This window comes from Aedes aegypti, chromosome 1 (genome assembly GCF_002204515.2).
Source record: "Aedes aegypti strain LVP_AGWG chromosome 1, AaegL5.0 Primary Assembly, whole genome shotgun sequence".
In the NCBI taxonomy this organism is placed as follows: Eukaryota; Metazoa; Arthropoda; class Insecta; order Diptera; family Culicidae; genus Aedes; species Aedes aegypti.
Genome location: NC_035107.1, coordinates 216,925,185 through 216,951,676, shown reverse-complemented (window position 1 = coordinate 216,951,676; position 26,492 = coordinate 216,925,185). Strand labels below are relative to the sequence as shown.

General features: G+C 36.8%; 1 protein-coding gene across 1 annotated transcript in view; it reads left to right on the top strand.

The window, feature by feature from the left end:
- The first annotated feature begins 4,601 nt into the window (after positions 1 to 4,601).
- Positions 4,602 to 26,492, top strand: part of LOC5569239 (2,3-bisphosphoglycerate-dependent phosphoglycerate mutase) — a 56,437-nt gene continuing 34,546 nt past the window's right edge. Inside the window, exon 1 of the mRNA XM_001652750.2 lies at positions 4,602 to 4,914. The gene's annotated coding sequence lies outside the window, so the exon portion shown is untranslated. The remainder of the gene's footprint in view (positions 4,915 to 26,492) is intronic.

The window sequence follows — 26,492 nt, the reverse complement described above, 5'->3', positions numbered from 1 at the left end:
GCAAAATGGCGCAGACAACTCTTACAAATCATGAAAGTACCATGTCTCTCCTTTCGGCAGTTGATAAAAACTTTGGTCTATAAGCGTCTTTGCATGGGTTTTCACTATCAAACAAATAAGCCTTATCAAAACGAATTCGACTGATAATTATTTTAATTTAAGAGATAGAGAGGAACAATGTTCAGCAAAACCACGCGTTTTAAGATGTTAATCAATTTTGTAGAAAACATGAAAAATGTTAAAAATTTAAGTAAAAAGTTATAAACAAAAATTATTTTAAACGATTTTTTTCATACAAATTTGTGTACTTTATGTTGAAAAATTCGTAACTTTTTTTACAGATTTCGAACATTTTTTATGTCTTCTAGAAAGTTGTTAAACATCTTAAAACGCGTGTTTTTGCTGAACATCGCACCTCTCTATCTCTTAAAGTAAAATAATTATCAGTCGAATTCCTTTTAATAAGGCTTATTTGTATGATAGTAAATACCCATGCAAAGACGCTTATAGACAAAAGTTTTTATCAAACTGCCGAAAGGGGAGATATGGTACTTTCATGATTTGTAAGAGTTGTCTGCGCCATTTTGCGCCGAAGCCAGTTATAGAGGCCTAAACTACCCCTTGAAAATAAAGAAATTCATGAATAACTTTGTTACTTCAAAAGATAGAGTAATGATATGTTCAACAAAAACACGGTTTTTCTATGACAAACAACTTTGTAGAAAACACAAAAAATGTAAAAATCTTGGAAAAAAGTTATGATAAAATATATGATTTTTAGGGGTCATTCACATACAACGGCATATATTTCAAAAAGTATAAGAGATAGAAAAATTGTGTCTTCTACAAAGTTGTTTCAAATTGCCAATTCTACAACTTTGCCGTAGACACCATATATCTATATAAATGTTTTGAAAAAAATAGTTTTTCTATCTCACTGCTAGGTGGATTTATCACAAAACTTTTTTCGTCAAAAGTTGCGCTTCAATATACCAAGAAACTTCTCCGAACAAACTATATCGCTAAAATCAACGGTTTGGGCCCTATTCAAAAAGCGCATGAAATCGAGAAAATAAAACACACTGCACTCGGACGATTATAAGGGGGACCTGACATGGGGAACAGACGCTGTTATGAACCGCTCTTAATATGGAGCGTATGTCTTCCAGGTTTGCTGAACCAAAAGCTGAATCCCCCTTCCTTGTCAGCATACGACCAAAGTTCCCACCGGGATTGGTTACCAGATCTTCCCTAAGGTTACTCGTACCCCGGCCAGTACCGCGAGGAGGTAGGGATAGGAGTTGCTGGGCAAGAGACTAAGGACCACACAAAGAGGTCTATTTTATTCCTGCAGGTACGCGAGGTACCAATGGTACGCCATGCCCAGCCATTTACCGTGCCCCATTAGAACTTTCTCCAGGGATTCCATTAGGAGTTCCTCCAGGGGTTACATAACAAGTTTTTCTAGGGATTACATCAGGAGTTCCTCTAGGGATTCCGTCAGGAGTGTTGGCTTACAAAAAACTCAACGAGGGATTTCACAATCGAAAGAATAAAACACCTACGCAAGAAGTTCCTTAACGATAACTTTTTTATTAGATGTGTCTCACAAGACGATCGAATTCACACTATAACAAACATAACACATAAGCAAATACCTGGAATTCTTACAAGGGTTCTTTCAGCAGTTCTTCTAGGATTCCATCAGGAGTTCCTTCAAAGATTGCACCTGGAAATTATCTAGAGATTATATCAGAAGTTCATCATGGAATTTCTCCTAATAATTTAATAACAAGTTTCTCCAAATATATTATCAGGTATTCCTCCAAAGATTCTTTTAGGTATCTCATCCCAAGAAACATAAGTAGATGAATAATAGTTTATTCAGCTGAAGTATGCTTAAGAGTCATTTGCTCAACTCTTATTCAGCAAAAATGTTTGTTAGCATCAGAAGTTCTCCCAGAGATTCTCTTTGGAGTTGCTAGAGAGATTACATCAGAAGTTTTTCTAGGGATTACAGAAGGAGTTCCTCTAGAAATTTCATCAGGAAATTTCCTAGGATTTCATCAAGAGTATCATCTGGGGCTCCGTCCGAAGTTCTGTCAAGGATTCTATCAGGAATTCTTCTACGAATTTCTTCAGGAATTCCTCTAAGATTATTCTGGTTTCCATCTCGAAAATTATCGATGAATTCCACCATCATTTTCTCCTAGGGATTCTAGCGAAAATGTATCCAGGGAATTCTTAATTTTTGGCTCTTTTCGACATAAATTGGCACCACCCATCGCAATTAATTGTCCGATCTGAGCAATGTTTACCTGAAATGAAAGCTTGGAATTATATCTAACTAGTGATCCCGGCAAACTTCGTCTTACCATTAAGTAGGCTGTTGAAAAACTTCAAGAATTCCCCCATACAAAATGAACCTTAGTCGTTTTCCGTTTTCCCAATTATTCCGGAGACTTTCCCGAACTTTTCTCTCGCACAAACACGTCGCATCCCTTGTGAAGTGTAACGGTGAAAAATTTGCGTCAATCCGATGACCCGTTCTCAAGTCATTTCGTGACATACAAACACCACTCCCTTTTTATTTATATAAAAGATAGATAAATTGATTCATATATCAATGTTATTGCCTTGGCTTAACAGCATCTTTAGCGAAGAGTTTGATATAAAGTGAAACTTTTATATGAGGGATTATATAGATATACACTACCGTCGATGGGGGTGACAATGGGTCTAGGGGGTGAGATTGGGTCAAAACGGAAAAAATATGATTTATGCAATATTTCAGCATTGCTGATATTACTAAAATTTATAATTCATATGTTAGGGAACATATTATTAAGCATAATTCATAACAATATATATTTTTAGAAATATTATTTTTTGTTTACTTTATCAATAAACTTGTACGCTGAAACTAGATAAAATTTACAACATTAAATTTCTCCTGTGCAAAGTATTACGCATGAACTTTAACCTTTTTGTTATATTAGTAGAAGTTTGAAAGTCTTTTCATTACATTTCACACGTATTTACCGGAATCTATTTGGTTTTTCCACAAAAAAAAAATCATTTTTTTCGGTACGGTGTCTCCAACATTAAAAATGGGGGTAAGATTGGGTCAAGCAAAACGATAGTAAATGAAATTGCAAGTCCACTTTTTTGATATTTTACGGTGCCAAGTGTTATCTTTTTTCATTAAAATGTGTTTATTCTCTCTAAGTACAGCATTTATGAAACATCAAACAAGTCTACTTGAGGATTCCGTGCATTGAACAACAATGCAACGCATTTTGACAACTTCTCAAACCAGCAACTGTGTTTCGTGCGCAGCAACATCGTAAAATTTTATCAAATGTATCGAAGCCAAAGTTCAAACTTTAAAGAGCACGGATCTGGAGACCCAAACATCCGTTTGAGCTGAAAACCTAATCGATTGGTCACCACCAGCTAGTGACCAATCGATTAAGTTTTCAGCTTAAACGGATGTTTGGGTCTCCAGATCCGTGCTCTTGAAAATTTGAACTTTGGCTTCGATTCATTTTCACCTTAATCTAATATTCTTAATTCTTAATCTCTGGATGATTTTTTTGGTGAAATTCTTGAAGGAAGAATTACTGAAGAAATCCCTTGGGAAGTTTGTGGATAAATCCCTAAAGGAATCCGTAGAAAAATTACAAGAAAGAATCTCTGAAGAAATTCTTGGTGTAAATTCATATGGAATTCCTAGTGAAGTTTAACAATGAATTCTAAGTAGATGAAAAAACCGAATTTAGTACTATACCATTTAATTCCACTAGAGTTTGTATCCTTTGACAGATACGCGTATTTCGACCTCAACTGTAAGGCCGTCTTCAGTGTCGTGTACTAGACTCGACTCTCGAGTCAAGTACACGACATTGAAGACGGCCTTACAGTTAATGTCGAAATACGCGTATCTGTCAAAGGATACAAACTCTAGTGGAATGAAATGGTATAGTACTAAATTCGCTTTATTCATCTACTTATAGGTATTCTACTAAACAGCTCGAAGATTTATTATAATGAATTCTAGGAGGAAGCCCTGGAAAAAGTCCTGGTGAAAACCCTGAGAGAATTTCTGGTGATAAATTTCTTGGGGAATCCCTGGAGAAGTTTCTGAAAGAATTCGTGATGTGATTCCTAGAGTAATTTGTGATGGAGTTATTGGAACCAACTCCTAGAGGAATTCCTGAAGGAATCTTTAAATAATTTTTAGAGAAGTCTCTGGAGGAATTTTTTGAGGCAGCCTTGGAGTAAGCCCGATAATTACGATATAGTTCCAAATTTAGTTTGTTTATAGAATTTAATTACTGATTATTACCTTATTTCGCTCACTGTAAATTGTTGTGAGCCATATTAATGGATTCCGTTCTCAAATGTTTGATTGTACAAGCAAACGGCAAGACAGCGACTATACTGTCGCATAACCACGCGGTATCGCGATGCTCCTCCACGTGATACTTGACGCGACACAAACTATTGTTGCGTTACAGACACCGCGTGCTGTGTTGCACACAGCATATGCGAGAGGAAAATCTCGTAGCACGCCTCAATGTGTAGCATCCATCCGTGGTTGGTATCGATTTTTCGTACACCGAAGCGACTCACGTACACATGTTGCCGCCTTCGCTCGCCGGTCTTGTGCTCAAAATCCAAGTGCAAATCAAAGGCAAACCATGCTTCTCGTCAGTCAGTGCGCGAATAAGTGACCGAAGTCGACGCTAGCCGAAAATTTTCCCTTCTGAGTGAGTGCTTGTGCAGTGGAAAATTGCACCATTTCCTGCTCCAGAAAGACGGTCTTTCATCCGGTGAAACTACGCAGCAGTTTGATTAATTTCAGGCGACAAGATATTCGTGAACGAATTTTAATTGGTGGACACGCCTGAGGTATGTTCCTCCAGCTGAATAAAACGCCTGAACAAAATTCCATTCCCGCATGACGATCGAAACGTGATCGGAAATCGTTCATTCATTCATGACTTTGCGCTTAATAGGGATCGGAGGGTTTCGGAATAAAAAAAAATAGTGTGCCGGGGGTTGGATCGGATGCGAGGAGCGGAGAAAACAAGCCGGAGTGAGAACGAAAACAAAAACAAACGCGAGTTATGCGGCGGCGATCGATCGCACAGTGGTTTGAGGGCGGCCTAAACCTTAAAAATGAGAGTAGTTTTCTCTGATCTATAATAGTTTTCTCGACTTTCATAACGCTTTTGTGGCTTATAAATCAAAATTTTGAAACATAGGGTAAGAACTACTTGGGCATTTGAATGATTCACTTTGGCCTAGGGGGTTTTTCTCGGTCGAATTGTCTGAAGCTTAACAATAAGAAGCGCACTTCAATACGACGCATCTTGTATCTAAATATGAGCACATTATCACACTTTGAAAACAAAACTAATATTACATAATATATCGTAAATTGTTCATAAAAGCATAACAGTCCCATATGGATTTTTGAACCAACATCATTTTTGTCGCAACTTTTATTTTTTCATATATGCATTACTATGAATATACAGTCGACTCTCCACATCTCGATGTTCTACATCTCGATATCTCTCCCTATGTCGATGATTTCATAAGTCCCTTCAGTCTGCATACATTTTCACCCTCCATATCTCGATATCCTCCTTATCTCGATATCTCCATATCTCGATGTGTTTCTGTTTATTTTTCGTTCTCAATTTTCTCTCCGTATGTCGATATGACCAATATCGAAGGTTACTAGACCAAAGTTTTGGGATTCAAAACAAATTAGGACCGCAAATTGACGTTTGTTTGTGTATTAATTTCTTGGCAACGGAGTGTTTTTCGATCTAGTATTCTTTAAAATTTTGTTCTTTGTCTCGATCTCTCCCTATCTCGATGGTCCCTTCGATATCGAGATGTGGAGAGGCGACTGTAAAAGCTAACACACTTTGAACATGTTGTGAAACAATATGAAGATTGTGCAGTCTCATATTGTAAAAAAAAAGACATAACAATCTATATCTCGCGTTAAGTATCATACAGACGTATCAGCAGTGATCGATTTCTCTTCGTCGATTTTCTCTTTCGATTAGTACATGTAATTCAATCGATTTTTCTAATATTTTACGACGCTGCATGATGAAGTACGATGAGTTCTTTCTACTGACTAAAAAGAAAATAAATGAAGAAAAAATCAATCATTGCAGTTATATCCTTATGATACTCTACAGTTGGATATGATTCAATCCATTTGAGAAGCTTTATCTCCTATTTTACTCAGTTTGAAAATTAACATTGAAATGTCAAGTCTATCATATCATTTACTGAAATCAGTGTAAAGAGCCTCTACGTGGTTACCTTTATCCATTGCCATTAGGGAATAATCAACAAACTTCAGGAGGTTTGTGGTAGTTGAACGGCCTTTAAAGAAGCCATGCTGTGAATTAGTTATTCTGTGTTTAATTTGACCAAAAAATACATTTGTTAATAATTGATTCGAACATTTTTGAAATGCATGAAATTATGGCAATCCCACGATAGTTCCTGATATCAGATGTTTTGCCTGATTTGTAAATAGGTACCAAGAAAGACTTTTTGATGTTCAGCAATATTCATCTTATATTACTGAACTCGGTAGCTGTTATTATTAATCATTTAGTGATATTCCGTGATTAAGTGATTCCGAAAATGACTATTGCAATGCTCATGAGTGATTCCAAGCAACAGCACCAAAATTTGGTAAATTTTTTTAATTCATTTTTTTCTATTGAGCTGAAACTTTGCACAGTTTTCCAGTTCCATCTAAATCGTCATTTTCCGATATCAAATCTTCAAGTTGAGTCACGACTAACTTTTGAGTGATTCCAAGCAACAGCACCAAAATTTGGTAAATTTTTTAATTCATTTTTTCTATTGTGCTGAAACTTTGGACAGTTTTCCAGTTCCATCTAAATCGTCATTTTTCGATATCAAATCTTCAAGTTGAGTCACGACTAACTTTTCAAAAGGGTGTATGTGAAAATGGTTCAAAAAATATTCAAAAAGCTGCACAGCAAAAACGGTTCGTTCGATTGTTAGACAACTAAAGAAACAAAGTTAGACAACTAAATAAAGATTCCAAAAAAAAAATACACACAGTAAAAAAAATTTGTTTTTTGCATTAAAAAACATAATTTTTGACACAAAAACTCAAATATCTCAAAACCCTATCGGAATACCAACGTAATTTTTTGAGGGAAAACGGTCCATTATATTAGCTATCTACCATAAAAATTTGGTGATGGTAAACCAATAAACAAAAAAGTTATGACATTTCAAACATGTCACAATTTTTACATTTAGTAGAAAAAAAAATTTTTTTCGGTGTAAATTATTACGGGAACCGCAGTTTGTTGCTGATTTTATTGTTAAGGACCTTGCGTGAATTAAACAAGTCGTTTTCATGTATTTATTAGTATTATGTATATTATATGTATAAATATTATGTATATGTATAAATATTATATGTATATGTATATACAGTCGACTCTCCATAACTCGATATTCAAGGGACCATCGACTTATAGAATTATCGAGTTATAGAATATACCAACGCAAAAAATCCCAAAATCGAAGAAACAAATATCTGCATTTCCAATACATATATGATTACTACTGTAAGAAAGCAATAATATTTTGTTGATATTATTTTACAATCGATTATTTGAAAACTTTTTTCGAAATGTTCGAAAAATCGCATTTTTTTACCTTCAATACTTTTTTTATTTTAATGTTTTTAAACATTTATTAAAACTTGCAAGTATTTATTCACTCCCAAACAAGAATTAGTTCAAGTTTCCCCGTATAAGAAGCATTTTGAAATGGATATCGAGTTATGGAGGGAAATTTTCCTATCACGTGACATCGACTAATGGAGATATCGAGTTATAGAAATATCGACTTATAGAGAGCACGATGTATGGGAATTTGAAGGGACCGAAAAATCCATCGAGTTATAGAGTAAATCGAGTTATAGAATATCGAGTTGTGGAGAGTCGACTGTATGTATAAATTAAAATGAATTAACAGATTACACGAAAATAATTTTTTTTTTACCAGGATATTTTTTTTAGAGTTTGATCGATGAGTTTCTAAATGTTATATATAAACTTTAAAAGTTTTGGATTTGGGTATGCGTTATGAGATCATGAAAACATTTTATTAATACTTATTTATTTATTTATTGTTATTCAATTTTTTTTACAATATCGAACACTTTTGCATCATTATCAGTACAGTTCGAGTATAGTTTTGCTTTAATTTTATTTTCTGACAATGGAATGAAACAGTGAAATTTTTGGGTTCCTTGGATCGTTTTCGCGTTATTATATTGCTCGCTGAGCTCTGATGCCGTTAATTCGTACTCTTCAGTAGTAGTAAAACAAAATGATAATTTTGTTAAATCTTCTTCTTTTCTGCGATTCGCCCAATCAAATAGTTCTTTTGCAGTTTTAATTGGATGCTCACGTTCTTTGGCTAAACTTGCTCTTGTGGCCATGCGCTTTATGGTTCCTCCAATAGCATCACAAGGACCTTTGCCATGTGACGTAGCAAAGAAATGCCATTCTGCATCAATTCCGTACTTTGATTTAAATTGACATAGGCTCGAAAAATTCTTACGGTTTTTGTACTGCGATGCTGCTCCATCAGACATGAAATATATCTTTCTGATTTCTTTATCCTTATCAACGCGTAAAAAGTTAATCATTTTGGCAATGAACAAATTTACAGATACTGAGTCGTGTCTTAAATCTTCGGAAATTACAATAAAACTAAAATGTTCAATTTGCGTACTTCCATTGAAATAAATAACGAATGGATGAATTGTAGCTTGTTGTACGTTCCAGTGATGGGACTGCACTTCATCTTGCAATACAAAGCTATAGTTTTCAGAAAAATCACAAATGACTAAAAAATTCACCATCTTGTAATGTATTTTACGTATATTTTAAAAAGCGGGATTGCTCTGTTTTGATAAAGTCGTGAGGAATTAAACTTTCTAATTTCAAGCAAAAAAAAAAAATGACACAAACTCATCTACAGGTTTTACAATAGTTTCTAGGTCACACCTATCCGTGGTCACCCATTGCTCAAATGATAACTGATCAATATAATTTTCTTCAAACTCAGCGAATAAAGTATTTTCCAATGATGAAGAATCTGGACAATCCGAACAAGATCGTAGATAGCAATTTGATGTTGTATTTTCACACAAAAGACTACCAGTTAACATTTTAATATCCTTTGATAAATTGATTCTTTTCAAACTATGTAAGATTAGGTTAATATTTTCGTGTGTTGTGCACACACAAACATTATGTGTTCCTGAATTGGATAGAAGCTTGCATTACCTTGGACGAAGGCTTGCAAATGAGGAAAAAACCTACCTTAATATTTTCGTTAATTTCCTTGAAGCGTGTATACGCTTCTTTCAAAGTAGTCATCATTAATCGTTTTTGGATTGCTTGACGCTTTCCATCTTTTTTTTACAAATACATAATCTTTTTGGCCAGGCATAGCTCTACTTACTTCATCGTCTTCAAAATATTGAATTATTTTTTCTTTTGTCTCATCTGTTAATGAAGTACTCGACCTAGCATTTTTGGTTGCAAGACAGTTATTTTTGAATTGTTTTGCCTCTTTTGCTGTATTTCTATTGGTTTTGAAGTCATCAATGGCGTCTTGAATAGACCACGAGCTTGGCAGCATCGACAAAATCAATAATTTTTCTTTCCTTGTCGTGGCTAGATTCGAGAACCTTTCCTTCATATTCATAATTACCTCATCGTAGTCTGTATTTCCACATCCTCAGGTCCTAATTTGAAGAGGTTTCTTCGTACAGCTTCGTTCATTTCACGGTATATTTTCTCGGGATAATTGACGTAACCCATCTTCGTCCATTTAATCGGAGTCACTTTTATTCCAGCTATCCCTTCGTTGAAGCGTTCGATGTTGACCTTCTGGATGCACTCATCTTCTGATTGATTTGTTGAAACAGATGTCGCTGATGGTAGCGTGGCAAGACTATCTGCACTTGGTACTTCTGGTAACTCCTCAGTTGTTGTCGGTGCATCTAGTAATTCCTCAGTTGTTGTTGTTTTCGAACTTCCTGCAACCTGATCCACCGATGATGTACAGATTGCCCGTTTGTCAACGTTTAAACGGCAGGACGTACAAATGCGTAAATTTGTATTCAATGTAGACATTGGAGCATAACCAGCCGCTTTCAGTTTATCTATGGTGCTTTCGGTGAGATTTCGTAGCTCTTTCGAACACTTTTTTTTCTGCAAACGGCCTGCAACAGTTGAGAAAGCGACTACTCATGTTGCTCGTTAGATTTTAATAAACAAAATCACTTTTAAGTTTTTACTGACTAGTTTGGTGTCGTTTGCTTGACTGAAGAAAAATTTTACAATTAAATCTTTTATAACCATAGTGGTAGTATATTTTTAGCTTATTCGTGAGTATGTTCATGGTATGTACCCAGTGCCGTAGCGTGCAGTCGGCCAGGTTGGCACCCGCCAAGGGCGCCAGCCATTGGGGGGCGCCAAAATGCGTCGCACATTTAGTAAATTTTGAGCGCGATTTATTAAATAAGGGCGCCGTTCAAGTTATAATTTTAAAAGATATTCCTTTACGTAATAATGGAAAATTGAAACATTTCATGAATAGATTTCGAAGTTTATTTTATATTTTGGATGATAACATAATAGTTATTTATGCAACAAGTTGCAAAATGATGATTTTTTCAGCACGAATTGTAGATTTATAATAACCAGTGGCGCAACCAAGGGGGGGTTTTGGGGGTGAACCCCCCCCAGAGCAGATTTTTTTTTTTCATAAGAATTATCAAATATATTTTTGAAATTTAATACTAAAATCCACAAAACTGGAGCAGTTAGTTGTGTTAACAATTATTTTGTTCTAAGTTGTGGCTTTCTTATTTGAAGACCTTCGAGGAGGACTAAATTTTCTCGCTTTTTCTGATAAATAAGCTACAGGTTTTTGAAGAGAAGTTTGTCAAACAAACATATCGAAACTGATTTAAAATATGCATTTTTCATCAAAATTCGATCTTGAAAAAAAAAATCAGTTGGCTCAGCATTTAGCCGAATTTTATGACTTTCAGAGAGCACGTGAATTTCCGGATAAGCAATTCATTAGTTTTTAATGATTACAAATAAAAATCCTAGGAAAGATTAAGGCTCAAGAATCCATCATTCAATCATCAGCAATCATCAAAAACGAAAAAGCAGTTTTTTCGTTCAAATTTAAAGCAATCTTCATGAAAATCTATCATTGCAATCCAGATAGCAAGTGTAATGCAATGATAAATTTTCTCGAGCATCGCATAAATTTTGAGCAAGAAACTGGTTTTGAATATTTGTAAAACGATGATGGTTATTTTCCTCTTCATGGTTCCGTTGCTGAAAAATCACAAATTTTCGTCTGCAATCTGAAAATGCTTCAATATCTGCAATGCTATTTTACCTTCGGCAAACTGCTAATGATAGTCGCAATGCTTTTACTGCGACTTGCGCTGAAAGATCATCCTGTTTGTTGAAAAACTTGAAAAACGTATGTAAGGAACAGAACAGACGAAGGGTTATTTTCAAAGCCAATGTATGTGCGTGCCTCCAAATGTAGCCTGGAAAAACTTCAGAACAAGCTACGAAAAATGAAGATCTGAATGATATAAGAATATTTTAATCCAGTTTTGTCATCCCTATTTGAAAAGTAGAATCTAAGATAATATTTGTAAAGAACGAAATGTTCTTTGGAACCCGAAGGTTTTTCCGTGACTAACAAACGTATTTCGGAAAACTTTTAATAGATAAAACAGATTCCCTTTGAGTAGCGTTATAACTCTATTTAAAAATGTATGTTCGAGGTACAAGAGAATAGCCTAATTTTGCAAATGGTGTTAAGTTTTTTGTTTAATCTAGCAATATGTTTAATCTAGCAATATTTTGCAATTTTTCTCTTCGAATTTTTTTACACTCGTTTCATTTTACCAAAAACACATTATCTTCATGTTCACAAAACCCCCCCTAGAGCCAAATCCTGGTTGCGCTACTGATAATAACTATAATATAATAACTCGTTGGATAAATACAACGAGTGCTGAAAAAATTGAGTTTTGCAACGAGTTGCATACAACATTTTTTGCTATAACGGAAAATTCCGTTTAAGCTGGATCATTTCCAAAAGCACAAACAAACATTTCAACAGAAACCACGTGGCCATACATCCTACTACGTCATTTCAGTATTTTTCAATCGCGTAGGCTGCGACTTAGTAGTATATATCTACGAATGTCACAAATTTTCTCGCTCACCGACATATATTTCCTATGACATAACAGGTACAGTAATAGATTCTGCTGCCATTTCTACGAATCCTCTACCAGGACGATCCGTTCCCGAACCAGTATTGTTGATTAATCGTTAGAAAATGCAGTTCAAAGGTAACGGATTTTTCTCGGTATCCATGCAAGATACCCTGCATCGTAAGCAGAGTGCATTAGTGCATATCCGGATGCGAATCGAATGCACTACTTCCGATGTTAGGTATCTCGCATAGATTCTGAGAAAATTCCAACTCCGGCGAGAAATCGATTCTAACTTTTTATCACGCCGACAATATCATCAGTCTTGCATCTGTATCGCGCATCAGCTATAGAATCAGATGCTATGGCAGAATCAAGGGCAGAATAGACTGGAATATTTGACTGACGCCTCCCAAACAGTACTGAAAAGTGCTACTTTTCAGCACCGAAAACAGTGCTGAAAAGTGCTACTTTTCAGCATTGTTTTTTTGGTAGGAAAAGCAGGCCATTATGTAGTGCAAATTGTCAATGAAAAGTTGATTGATTTGCAACGGAATCGCAAAAATCAAGTTTGTAGCGTTCTGTTCATATTGAGAAGAAATGAGAAAATTTTCAAACAAATTTAAAAGGATGAAATTTAAAAAAAATGGATTTCTGAAAACACAACACAAATCAAAAGTTCTATTAAGCGTGTTATTGCTTTATATCTTTTTTTAAAAAGCAATCTTATATAGCAATCACATAGGTTGCATTCTCACCAAATCCTGAAAGAAACTTACAGAATCATTCACAGGGTTATCGTTGCACAAAATTAGCTTAGAACCCTTAATATGCTTTTCACATTATGTATGGAATGGATTTATTTTGGTAACTTCTTCACAGCTGGGCAAAATATGAAAATAAAAACAATCCGGGGAAGAAATCTCACTTAATCCTAAACAACATTTTCGGGGAATTTTGTGTCAGTGAAGATCAAGCACGAGTTAAAAATAATGAAATTATTTTTTCTCCATAGTATGACCATATTCCACACTGACTGACAAAAGTTTTTTTTTTAATCGAAAATATTTGATTTACTGCAGATGATTTAACACTAACCAATGTAGGATCACCTTATAACATTACACGGAATTTAAACCCCAAGAAGGGGAAGTGTTTGGGTTAGTAAATGCCCCAGGCTATTGAATATGCAGTGTTTAAAAACTCGTAGTGAATACTGCGCTTATTTCGAAGCATTTTTGTTCTATTTTCTGATGTTAGTATTTAGGAATTGAACTTCTAAATGATATCTTAACAAAAAACTTTTTTTTAACACTTCAGTCGTCGCGCTGTTGTATTTTGTACAACACCGTTGAAAAAACCTCGCTCTTCGTTCACAACAGCAGCGTGGTGGTTTTGACGGTGGCAAACCGCGCGACGACTGTAAGGTTAACTTTTTTTCTGATTCCACTAAAAAAATGCTTTTTTAATATTTCCATTTAACTTTATCGAATGATTTGACGAATTCGCTTTTATTTATTAGAAGCCACTTGAAAAATAACTCAAAATAAATCTTGTAGAGTCTTTCTTAGTCCGCGGCTACAAAGCAAAGCCATGCTGAAGGTGTCTGGGTTCGATTCCCGGTCGGTCCAGGATCTTTTCGTAATGGAAATTTCCTTGACATCCCTGGGCATGAAGTATCATCGTACCTGCCACACGATATACGAATGCGAAAATGGAAAATGGCAACTTTGGAAAAGAAAGCTATCAGCTAATAACTGTGGAAGTGCTCATAAGAACACTAAGCTGAGAAGCAGGCTCTGTCCCAGTGAGGACATTAATGCCAAGAAGAAAAAATCCGGTGGAGTTGTTAAGCAAAATTATAAAAAAAAAATACTGCTGAAAGTGAAAATATAATTAGCACATTGTATTCAGGAAATTAAAAAATAAATAAATAAATGGTTCAGCGGTTTCAAGAAAAAAATCTTACTCAGATGTTTCAACAGATGCGTCTCATGAAAAAACATTTTTCTAATGAATCTCTTCGAAACATTTTCTACATAATCTTCAACAGCTTCTCAAGAAAAACTCTCTTATACACGTTCTATAGATATTTACCAAATATTTTAATGTACTCTAAATCAGTGAAAGCTTAAGTCTCGACATAATGTTTTTTTTTGTCGATTTATAACAAATGTGTTATACAGTAGTCGTGCTATTATAAAAAGAATAATTTTCACTACATACAATCATAGAAACAAAATTAATTTAGGGGCGCCCAAAAGGATGTTTGCCAAGGGCGCCATGAGGCCACGCTACGGCTCTGTATGTACCTATCATGTTTTTGATGTTGTTGAAGTTACTCGCTTTCTCCCAAATATGATTAACAAAGTCTATTCTCTACCAAGGCGGGTCTATACCCAGGTGTAATCAGATTTTAACTTTGTGGAGAAAACCAGCGCCGAGAAAACCGACCTGCTTTACGTATATTAGATCACCTGGGTATAGACCCGCCTTGTTCTCTACGAGGTAAACTTTTTGCAGGTAAACTAGTCGTATACCTGTATAGAAAACTTTTTTTGTAGCTTTTGTCTTCAATATTAGATTTCTTATAGGTTTCTTTTATCAAAAGGTTTCAACACTATTGAGAGAATTTTTCTTCAGTTACGTACAATAAAAAATATGACACTATCAAGACTTTAGATCACAACACTGGATCGCGTCTGACTTTCTAATAGATGCTATAATAGTTATGAATAATTAAATAAAATATCATGAAAACAACTTGTTAACCTCATGTGGTACCCTTAACAAAAAATTCAGCAACAAACTGCGGTCCTAAAAAAAATTAACAATGAAAAAAAAAAATTTCACTAAGTGTCAAATTTGTGAAATATTTGAAATGTCATAACTTTTTTGTTTATTGGCTTACCATTGTTTATTGGTAGATAGCTAATATAATGGACCGTTTTCCCTCAAAAAATTACGTTGGTATTCCGATAGGGTTTTGAGATATTTGAGTTTTTGTGACAAAAATGATGTTTTTAATGCAAAAAAAAATTTTTTTTTACTGTGTGTATTTTTTTGGAATCTTTATTTAGTTGTCTAACTTTGTTTCTTTAGTTGTCTAACAATCGAACGAACCGTTTTTGCTGTGCAGCTTTTTGAATATTTTTGAACCATTTTCACATACACCCTTTTGAAAAGTTAGTCGTGACTCAACTTGAAGATTTGATATCGGAAAATGACGATTTAGATGGAACTGAAAAACTGTGCAAAGTTTCAGATATTTTTGAAATGGTCGATCAGAATCGACTTGCATGCCTCCGTGGAATCCCTCTCATGGAACTTGAGATTCGGATTTGCGGAAAAAGAGACAATCATACAAGTCGAATCCTTTATCACATGAATGCTATGCCTAAAATAAACAAGGATTATATCTCCACCAGTTCTTAATTTCGAGATGAATGTGATTATTATAAACAAAAGAAAAATAAGTGTAAAAGTATTATCAATTTCCAATGATTTATTCAAATTTTAGCCCTGTTCATGGAAGTAACACATAGATGACGTTTAACATTTTAATAAAAGTATATAGGGGACGTTTGTTCAGAATGCCATACGCCTCACGATGAATTCATAACTGTGTCTGACACATTTAATAAACACATTCCAAAAAAAGTAAGAGGTTGTTTCCAAAATACGACCGGCCGACCGAAGATGGATAACGTTAGCTTCTTTTATTTTAATTTCCTAGTTTAAGACCGTCACGAACTTATGAAAGATTTGTACTGCTAAAAATCTAATCAATGGGTTACATGCTAAGCCTGATTCGCTACTCACCACATAGTAACGCACTTGCGCTAGTGTCTATGCACAAAAAAAACCGCTAAAAGGCAACGCGTAAAATATTTGTATGGCGATATGCATCTAACGAAATATTTCTCAAAATTGGAAACTATTTTCGAAAAAATATTTGGTGCCAGTTGTACGTAATGATAATGACTATCACGTCTACCAAATATTTTTTCGATTAATGCTTACATTTACGAGAAATTTGAAGTTAGATGCCTCTCTCCATACAAAATTGAACGAGAAAACATCTTGAGGTACTTCTCCATGAAGCCCGCGAACTCCATGTTCTTTTGTTTGCTCATATCGATGTTGAAGTTGCCTGTCACGATGATTAGCACACGGAAAAAAATCTTATTCCCAAATCATGATTTACAAGTCATGAAATTCATAATTTGGCTAGTTCATAATATCAGGACAAAAAATCATGGTTCAAATCAAGTCATAATCATGATTCTTCAAAAGCGTAACATCTAGACTGACAACACTAAACGGGGTGCATTGCATAAATTCATTCGTTCCGATCACCTTCATCTTAACATGGTAAAATGGTAGTGTGGTATGGTACGGGACTTTCAATCAGAAGGTTCTTGGTTCGAATCTCGTTCTAGCTTATAATTTTATGTTTTTTTTTTAAATATTGTCGATCATAAACGGATTGTATTGTACCCCAGTATGTTGCCGTAAGACGTTATCCAACGTCAAAAAAAGCTTATTTGTATAATTGAATTACAATCACATCGAAATTTGGGATTGAGAATTTATTGTATGGGGAATCAGGTATCAGAAGGCCGGCTCCAAAGGCACGTTCCCCACCAGTTGGGAGATTTGTGCCATCGCCATATTTGAGCCTATTTCATCATCTACCCGATGGGAGAGGAAAGGGAAGGGAAGGATGGGAGGAAATAGGAGTGGGGTCCCTTGAAGAGGGAAGATCGCATAAGCGAAATGAGAGCATGTAGCTCCATACCACAATGGGTTCGAACAGCGCCCTAAAAAGGGCACTGCATATCGCATGAGCGTAAAGAGAGCCTATAGTTCATTACCACAGCGGGATAAGAATAACAGAATGTCCTGAAGATTCAGGCCTCTGAATTCAGTTTCACTTAATAAGTGTTTACCAAGTAATTGGAATCGCATTTGCGCAAAAACTGGACAGTTACATATCAGGTGATACGAAGCTCCATAATCGGAGTCACAACTATCACACACAAATGAGTCAGCACGCTGAATATTTGCCATGTGATAGTTGAGTCGGCAGTGGCCTGTCAACGCTCTGACCAAGAGACTGCAATTCTGCTTTGACAGATTTGTTAAATACTTCGCCACCCTTGGAGATGGCTCAGTAATGTACAACTTTGTTTGACGGCATGACTCCAAACTATTCCAATATTGCTTGTGCTGAGTTGCCGCCCAAGAGTTTATCTGAAGCTTCACCCAGCACTTCGAAATTGGAATAGCCGGCTCAGGGCCAATGAAGTCATGCGATGCTCCACCGCGAGCTAGCTCATCAGCCAATTCATTTCCAGCGATGGAAGAATGGCCAGGTACCCATACAAGGTTTACAGAGTTGACTGAATTTAGTTCCTCTATTTGAGTTCGACATGCGATAACAAGCTTCGACCTTGAGTTGGCCGAAGCGAGAGCTTTTATAGCAGCTTGACTATCTGAACAGAAGTATAAGACTTTACCCATTACGCGCTGTTGAAGTGCTGATTGCACTCCACACATAAGAGCAAATATTTCCGCCTGAAAAACGGTGCAGTTTCTACCAAGTGAGTAAAACTGATTCCGCCTTAGCTCACGAGAATATACTCCTGCACCAGCTCTACGTTCAAGAAGGGAGCCATCAGTGTAACATACTATATTGTTTGATTTACTTCTTTCCAAATAGCCAGACGTCCACTCTTCCCGTGAAGGGAATTGTGTGATAAATGTCCTGTAAGGAAAGTAACAAGCAATTGTGAGATCACTTGGAGCAAGGACAATTTTGTCCCAATTCACCAAAAGTGGAAACAACGAAGTGTGTTTAGATCTACGATTCACTGGATTTTTCTCCAGTAGATCCAGTACCCATAAACGGTAAGAGCAAGAAAGTGTTTCTTGTTTAAGATATATGTGTAGTGGCGCAACGTCGAAAATGGCCTCGAGCGCTGCTGTGGGAGTTGTAGAGAACGCACCAGACATCGCCATCAAGCACATCCTTTGGAGATGGCCCAATTTTGATTGGATTGTTCTCACTTCGCCCTTTTGCCACCACACAAGACATCCATATGCCAATATTGGTCGAACAAATGTTGTGTAAATCCATTTGATATATTTGGGTTTGAGGCCCCAAGTTTTACCAAAGGTTCGCCGGCATTGACCGAAGGCCATGCAAGCTTTTTTGACTCTGAAATCAATGTGAGGTGTCCATGAAAGTTTGGAATCTAGAATGACTCCGACATATTTTACTTGATCAGTCACATTAATCTCAGTGCCAAAAAGACGTAAAGGTCGAATTCCATCGCGGTTTCGTCTTTCCGTAAAAAGAACAATAGATGTTTTATTCGGGTTAACCGAAAGGCCATATTGGCGACACCAACTCTCGACTACCTGAAGAGCACTCTGCATCAGGTCGAATAGGGTGTTTATGCACATACCAACTATCAGAGCTAGATAGTCGTCGGCAAATCCATAAGTTGGAAAACCGCAATTATTGAGTTGCCTCAATAGCGTATCTGCTACGAGATTCCACAAAAGTGGTGACAAGACTCCCCCTTGGGGGCATCCGCAAACACTCAATTTTCGAATCGCTGCTTGACGCAATGTCGAGAAGAGATGTCGGTTTTTGAGCATTTGATGAATCCAATTGGTAATCATTGTAGGTAGCCCATGGTTTCGTGCTGCTTCCAATATGGCATCGAAAGACACGTTATCAAAGGCACCCTCAATATCCAAGAAAACACCCAAGCAGGATTGCTTCTTAGCGAATGCTTTCTCGATATCGTATACAACTTTGTGTAAAAGAGTCACAGTGGACTTTCCAGATTGGTAAGCATGTTGATTCACATGAAGAGGCATGTTTGCAAAATAAACATCACGGATGTGATGATCGATAATGCGTTCCAGACATTTCAGAAGAAAAGAGGTCAGACTGATTGGTCTAAAACTCTTCGCTTCTTCATACGACGCACGTCCTCCTTTCGGAAACTTTACAGTAATATCACGCTAGGATCTGGGAATATACCTGGTAGCAAAACTGCTAACAAGTAGCTTTTTCAAAACATGTTTGATAAACTCAAATCCCTTTTGGAGCAGAACAGGATAAATCCCATCCGCTCCTGGAGATTTGAAAGGAGCAAAACTATTAAGTGCCCATTAAATCGATTCAGTAGTTACGATACTGCGAACCGATGCCAGAGACTCGTAACTACATGAAAAGACATTTGGTTCATCCGTAGATGCTATGTCCAAACATCCGGGGAAGTGTGTATTGAATAAACATTCTAAAACTTCTTCATCGGAAGAAGTAAAGTCACCATTAGGTAAGCGAATTTCGTTCACTTGGAAATCCTTAGATTTTGCAAGAATTTTGTTCAGCCGACTGACTTCACTCAAACTGGAAACATTTGTACAAAGGTTTTTCCAGCCGGATCGTTCAGCAGAACGAAGAGCCTTCTTATAAGCTTTGCGAGCCGACTTGAACGACTCTGATCCAGCTGAACGGCGTCTGTTCCAACTCCTTCTACATTGTTTCCTGAGTCTATTCAGATCGGAATTCCACCATGGGGTCCCTCTTGTAGTCTTTACAGACCGCAGAGGACATGCTTCTTCAAAAGCTTCCATAATGTAGGATGTTGTAGTATCAACGGCATCATCCAGATCACTTGGATTTTCAATGGACGGAAAATATCCATGAAATTTGGTCGCAACCAATTCAATATAGAGTTCCCAGTTTGTTGACCGGGAATTCCTAAAACCCAAAGTCTGTGCAGTTACATTTAAATGTTCAAAGAAGATGTAGCGATGATCAGATAATGATTCCTCATCTGATACATGCCAATTCGTCAACTCGTGACTGATTCTATTCGAGCAGAGCGTTATGTCTAACATTTCTTCTCTATTAGAAACCATGAAGGTTGGGCGATTGCCTATGTTAAGTAATCCAAGGTCTGTACTACTTAAGTATTTCATCAGACTGGAGCCTCTCAAATTGATATCTGAGCTGCCCCAGATGATGTGATGAGCATTGGCATCACTGCCCACAATCAGCGGAAGGCCTTTTGTTACGCAGTGTACGACAACTCGTTTGAAGTCATCCGTTGGGGATGGTTCATCATGTGGTAAATATACCGAACAATAGACGTATTTCCTGTTGAGGTCACCAACAGAAACATCGATTGTGACAGCACATACATCTCTGGTAGTTAACTCAGAAATAAGTGTAGCAACGATTGCTTTATTAACGAGCACGCATGCGCGGGGCATGGTGCGCGAGTTTGCCATTTCAAGTGTGCTGAAAGTAGCAAAAACTGGGTCCACAAGGTTACGTAGATAGAAGTTCCCTCTACGAGTCTGCAAAGATTGATCGTTGCTGTTCTTTTATGCTGAAGATTGATCTGAGCTATCCTAACCGTAGTCACTACCCAAACTAGGCAGGATTAAGCTTTTTGAAATCTCAGCATGAAAAAGACCAGCAAGGAAAAAACCAGATCGGTATCTATTTAAAGTCGCCAAAGGCGAGAAAGCACAGAATACACTGTGTAAAACGCATAATGCGAATCCATAAAGGTGATAATTTATATTAAATGTCAGCATATTCATAATCCCACCCTTATTAAGCCTCAGGATAGAGACTGAAGAAGGGTAGCCAATTATCTCGGAGAATTTTGTATGGGGAAAGGCATCTAACTTCAAATTTCTCGTAAAGGGAAGCATTATTCGAAAAAATATTTGCTGGGCGTGATAGTCATTATCATCACGTACAACCGGTACCAAATATTTTTTCGAAAATGGTTCCCAATTTTGAGAAATAATTTGTAAGATGCTTTTCGCCATACCAATATTTTTTCGCGTTACCTTTTAGCGACTTTTCGTGCATAGACTCTAGCGCATGTGCGTTACTGTGTGGCGAGTAGCGAATCAGGTCATGCATGTAACCCATTGGCGAAATATTGTTGGCGAGGTTTTATCAAGTCACTGAACGCGAGAAGTTAAATGATGTTAAACCAAATAAATAAATAATAAGCATTTCAATGATAAGTGCTTGAGGTTTCGGTCGACATTTGTACCAGTTCGAACCACTGTGAATCGTGAGACGCGCGGTGTCTTGAACGACCTTGACCAGCAAATCGACGCGCGAGTATAGGTACCGTTTGGCCGTTGGAATGTTTACATTTTTTCTTCATTGAAGTTGAACGAGGCGTTACTCATTCTACAATTCTGCTCGTTTGAATTGATGAAAATCACAATAATGGACCAGAAAGTGGCTGCGGTGGTCCTGTGCTCTTATTTTGGGTTTGATTGAATTCGCCTGCTGAGGTCGGGTTTTCCCCCTTGAACGACCTTGGAGGGTCGAACAGCTGCAAGTTTATAAGGTGTATGATACAAGTTTGTAACTAAATTAATTACTGCCGATTAACGCATAACTGTCCCATGTTCCAAAACAGGCAAACGAGAAAAACGTGATCCAATATCTTAACATAAAGGCAGAGGGTGTCATCAGAACCACGAGATGGTTTTCAGATGGGAATATTAATTTTTTTGCTGTGAAATTTGAAGTGATACTGTATGTCCTAAAAAGGATGAACATTGGGCTAAGTTAGAAAACCAGAGCATATGACTGAACTTCTTTGAGCACTTTCTCTGCAAAAACATTCAAATTACAGACAGTCATATGAACTATATACAAACATAGAGACAAACAGACAATACATTGATTGCGAACTTTTGTACAGGGTATTTATTTGAATTTACAAATTAGAATAACGTGCAATGATTGTTGGTAGGAAATGAGATGCACGTGTGTAAAAGCATTTTTTTGTGTTCGAATGCCACAACATCTTACACGTTTGAACAGTTGCATAATACACCGTACATAAAAATATCTATTCATTATTTCACTTAGACCTTGCTAACTGAAAATAGCAAATATTATAAAAATTCACTGGTGTTTGGTCGTTTATACAAATATCGATAAAGAAAAGTGAAAAAATTATCAACTTTCTTCAGACTTATTAGGGAACATGTTGTTACACTCAAAAAAAAAAATTCAGTCATTGACGTAGAAATTAGGGTAGCCTACTTTTCCACATACTTCTTAGTACACTTGCCCCAAATTCCGCTAAAACCAAGGCCACATACCATTAGAAAATGCATATTCATTGGTTTGTTATGGTTTTAAAAAGATTCCGAACAAAGTTTGTTTTTTTGCGAATGTTTTCTAAAATTGTTCGTAAAAATGAACTATCTGGTGATATAAAATTAATATCGACAAAAAGTAACATAGGGCAGTTATGAGAATACGGCAGCCTGCAAGTTTATTAGATTTATTGTCTCTAACTGAATTAGGTGATAGGGGAAGACGGGGTAAGAGCGCTCACCGGGGTAAGACGGACCACCTTCAGTTTGGCATGAAAATGGCGGTTTTTTAAAAAGTTCACCAAGCACTTTCCATAAACACAAGATTTTTGACATTACGCACCATTTATGGTGGTATTTACATTAAATTTTTCATAACAAACATCAAAAACAAAATTTCTGCTCGTCGATATTGAATTTGATCTAAATTTAACAGATGCTCACTTAAGCGTTTCGAAAGGATTTTTTTTTGTAAAAACATAACTAATTACCCGTCCATGCATCAACAGAAATGTGAAATATGCCTCAGTGAAGTGAAATATGAATTGTAAATATTTAGCTTTGAAATGAGGTCATAGTTGTGAAAGTTGCGTAAGCGGGGTAAAACCGACCACTGTTGATGGTGTAAGACCGCCACCCCTTTTTTATTCCAAATAAAAATTTTATTTAATGACATTTAATGTCCAAACCATTTTGAAAGTTGTAACTACGATTTACATTACTATTGAAGTAAAATGAAATCAATTTGGTTATAAATACAAGCCAAATCCGTATATTTTACAAAAATATGGGTGTCTCAAGGTAAACATAAGTAAACATCTAAGCTTTTGAAATTAATTACCCCTAAAATGTTTCAATATCCCCGTTAATCAATTTAGAATTCATAAAACATTATACTTTTCAGAATCATAGGGAACTGATATATTTTTTCCCAAAATTGTGTAAGAAAATCGTGGTGGTCGCTTTTACCCCGTGGGTGGGCGGTTTTACCCCGTCGCTAAAAATAATCGTGATAAGACATCACTTTTTCAAGCGTCAAGAAATAAATATTTTTTTACAAATACAACACCTGTGATATTCTTTGATCATGCCTAAGGCTTCAAAAAACGACATGCTGCGTTGAAAAAGGATTTATTAATTCTTGATTTTGACATATGAATTAATATGCTTAGGCGGCCGGTCTTACCCCGTCTTCCCCTATGTAAAACGCTTGTTAACAACTGACAACAAACTGATTGTCATAGATGTAGACACTCAACGAATTGATTTAAATTATATTGATAGACGTAACACGTCATCACCAACATGAATAAAGATGACCGACTCATCTTGTATGCAGACGTTTGGTAAACAATGTACAGTCAACTCTGAAAAAATTCGATTCTCTATCAGTTAATGCAACTACGGATATTGAGGCTACTACGGTGGGCACCGTATTCCGCTGATTCTCAATGATAAACCCAACATGCTGTAAGTAGAAGCTCCTTTTAGCATCGAGTTAGGACGATTTTACTCCATCCGCTACGTCGCATCGTGCGTCACGCCGTTTTGGGCCACTGAGTACAGCTGCCCTCACGAGCTACAGCAACATCAAATGTTTGTCACGGTTGTTTATCTTCGAGCGGCTTCCACTGAGCCAGAATGCAACCCATGAATATGCATCATTTTGGGGAAGTGAGCTCATAGCACAAAGGTTTCACGTTTCAAAGAAACCTGTTTTTTTTTTAAATGGCGCGAGACAACTACGACGGAGGCGCCACCACGTTGCATTCTATTCTAATGTTTTTGTTTACAACTTTTCATTCATAAACGTCACACAATTAGGCCGGGTCTGAATGGTGTGGCTGGAGGCTTGGTTAGAATGGAATTTCCGAACATGAATCATCAGTGCTTTGTGGGAATGATTGCGAACAGGTTTCAGTTCCTGATTGCTGCGATAGAGATATAGAACGACATGTCACAGAGCTATGACAGAACATCATGAAGATGCTACGTCCATTATTAAATTACAGACTTGTATACTGAAACCAGATTGACAGCAACCAACAAAGAGCTATCGGCCATTATGTGGATTGATACCAACCCACATTAGCGAATCTAAGAAGATTAAAATGTTTACGCCTAAATCGTCAGTTTTAGATATACGGATATAAAGGTTGTTTACCCCTAAATTAGAACTACTTCACCGGTGGTCCAAATCACTGCTTGGTTCCAATTTTTTGGACTATGTTGAAAATTTGAGCTTGCACCGGTGTTGCATTTAATGATGTTCCAATCTTATTTTATACCTATTCTATTTTTTTGGAACAGGCTAACTGCCTGGTCCATTTTTGGTCGGATTTGGAACAAGATTTGAGCTGTTCCAAATCTGATTTGACACATGCGTTTGTTTACCAGTTCGGATTTTTCTCCCTGAGCTTGGTAGTCAAGTGAGGGTTCAAAAGTTTTCTAGGTATGTAACAGGGTTTCCACCAGGAGTTCCTCTCTGGATTTCTTCCGGGGATTTTTTTCAGGAATTCATTCAGGGATTTACTGCAGGAATTGCTCCAAGGACGAGAATATTTCCTCCAGGAATCCCTCCCAGAAACCCTACAGGTATATCCATCATAAATTTCTTCGTGGATTTCACCCAGAAATTCCTCCGGGCAATTTCTCCGGGGTTTGCTTCCAGGAATTCCTTCGGGGTTTTCCTCCGGGGATTTCGTCCAAGAATTTCTCTGGAGATTTTCACCAGTAATTCCTCGGGGATTTAATTATTAAATTCCTCCAGGCATTTTCTCCAGTAAATTTCGTCGGGAATATTTTCACAGAATTTTTCCGGGAATTTCCTCCAGGAATTTCTCTGGGGATTTGCACTAGCTTTTTGTCCAGGAATTCTTCTGGGAATTTACTCCATGAATTCCTGCTGAAAATTTGCTCTAGAAGTTCCTCCGGGGATTTTCACCAGAAATGCTTCAGGAATGTTTTTCCATGAATTTCTTCTGGAATTTCCCCCAAAAAATTCCTTCGGAAATTTCATTCAGAAATTCATTAAAAAAATCCTCCGCGGATTTTCTACATGAATTCCTTTGGGTTTTTTCAGAGAAGGGATTAAGGGATTCCTCCGGGGATTTGAAGGATTCAACCGGGATATCCCGCAAGAGCTCCACCTGGTATTTTCTCCAGAAATTCCACCGGGGATTTTATTTTTAGATAATTCATTCGGAGATTTCCTCCAGGAATTTCTGTGGGGATTTGCAAAAGGAATTTCTCCGGAGATTTCCTCCGAGAATTTTAAGGGGGTTTTCTCCAGAAATATCTCAGAGGATTTCCAAAACCAACTTCTGCGGGGATTTCGTCCAGGAATCCTCCTTTTTTCGGAGAATTCATGCAAAGATTTCCTTCAGGAATTTTTCTGAAAATTGCACCTAGAATTTGCTACAGGAATTCCTTAGAAGATTTCCTCAAGGAATTGGTCCGAGGATTTCCTCCAGGAATTCTTTCGGGAACTTCAAGAATTCCCTCGGGGATATCAAGAACTACTTTTTTCCAAGAATTCCTTCGGGATTTCAATAATTCTTCCGGGGATATTCCCCAAGTACTCCTTCGGGGATTTTCTTCAGAACTTATTCTAGGGCTTTCTTCCAGGAATTCCTCCAAAAATTGCTCCGTAGATAACCTCCAAAAAATCTTTCGAGGATTTGCTCCCTTTGAGAATTTCCCCCCAGAATTCCTGTAGGGATTTCGTCCAGGTGTTTCTCTGGAGATTTTGTGCAGAAATTCTTTCGGAGATTTCCTCTAGGGATTTCATTAAAAAAAAACTCCTCCGGGATTTTGTCTAGAAATTCTCCCGGGGATTTTTTCAGAGAATTCATCCAGGACTTTCTCTGTAAATTGCATCTAGAATATCTCCGAGAATTTCCTCCAGGAATTCCTTAGGAGATTTTCTCAAAGAATTGGACCGAGAATTTCCTCC